Genomic DNA, 1,316 nt, shown 5'->3' on the forward strand with positions numbered 1-1,316 from the left:
AATAAACTATCATCTTGTCTTTATTTTTAGTTAGCACAGACCTTAAACACTTAAAGCTGTAAGCTAATGATAGTTATATAAGAGCAGATGCTACTGGTGCAATAAGTTGTATGTACAATGGATGCATGATCTGATTAATCGACTATCAAAATAATCGTTTGTGGCAGCCCGAGCTGCCTCTGTTACCAGAAGAATGAAACACAGTTTGGCATCTCTTCATATCGCGCCATCGGCCCCTCTGGCCATCACCAGTAGGTGGTAGGTGAAGTGTCTTGCCCAAGGACACAACGACTGAGACTGTCTGAGCCGGGGCTTGAACCGGCAACCTTCCAGTTATGAGACGAACACCCAACTCTTTGAGCCACGATCGCCCTTTGTGTTGTGTTGTGCCATCCGTTTCGCCAGAGGTTGTTTGGTTTCCCTGATGTATAAATCCTGTCAATCCTCCTGGCACTTAACAGCGCACACCAAGGGTGTAGATTTGGTTTTAGCATTGGTGGGGACGGATGATTCAACCTCCCAACCCTACCATGTTTCTTGTTTTTTTTCCTTTTTGTCTTTGCTTCTTGATAAAAAAGGAGAAATATACTTGCCTACATATGCTATTCTACATGCTTTTAAACCATTTAAAATTACAATAACATACATATATATATGTACAAAAAACTTGAATTTTACAATGTTTATTCATCGAATAAAATAAGTTAAATGTCACCGTCATTATTGTCCGGCCGGAAACAGCGGGGGTGTCCAAATTCAGAGGTTGCGTCCACCTGAGGACCCGGCCTTCGTGGTCCTCTGAAAGCCGGGTAGACCGGAAATGAGCGACTGTGACGATCTAGCCTTTAGAATTACGTCACGAGCTTTCTCGGTGGAGTGAAACTCAGCTGTCTGCTCCTTGCTATCTAAAATATAACCGGACATTTTTTTTCGACCATCTCACACTTCTTTTTAATCAGTTATCTATTTGATGTTTATTCAGCTGTGAGAAAACCCCGGAGGAACCCTCCCGAGGGATTAATAAAGTTTTATTTAATCTAATCTAATCTAATAAAAGACCTAGCAGGTCTTTGAGGTCATCTGATCAGGGCTTACTTGCTTTAAAAAATACTAAGAGGAGGACTAAGGGTGATAGTGCCACTGTGGCCCCCAGACTGTGGAACTCTCTCCCCCAAACATTAAGAACTGTGGACTCAGTAGCTGTTTTTAAAAAACAACTCAAAACTCACCTTTTTAAAACTGCTTTTGGTTAATTTTTTGCCTGTTTTATTTTCTCTTTTTAAATCTTTTTATGACTTGTAATCTTATGTGCAGCA

The sequence above is a fragment of the Pundamilia nyererei genome, unplaced genomic scaffold, assembly GCF_000239375.1.
Source record: "Pundamilia nyererei isolate P.nyererei 1_Seehausen unplaced genomic scaffold, PunNye1.0 scaffold00357, whole genome shotgun sequence".
In the NCBI taxonomy this organism is placed as follows: domain Eukaryota; kingdom Metazoa; phylum Chordata; class Actinopteri; order Cichliformes; family Cichlidae; genus Pundamilia; species Pundamilia nyererei.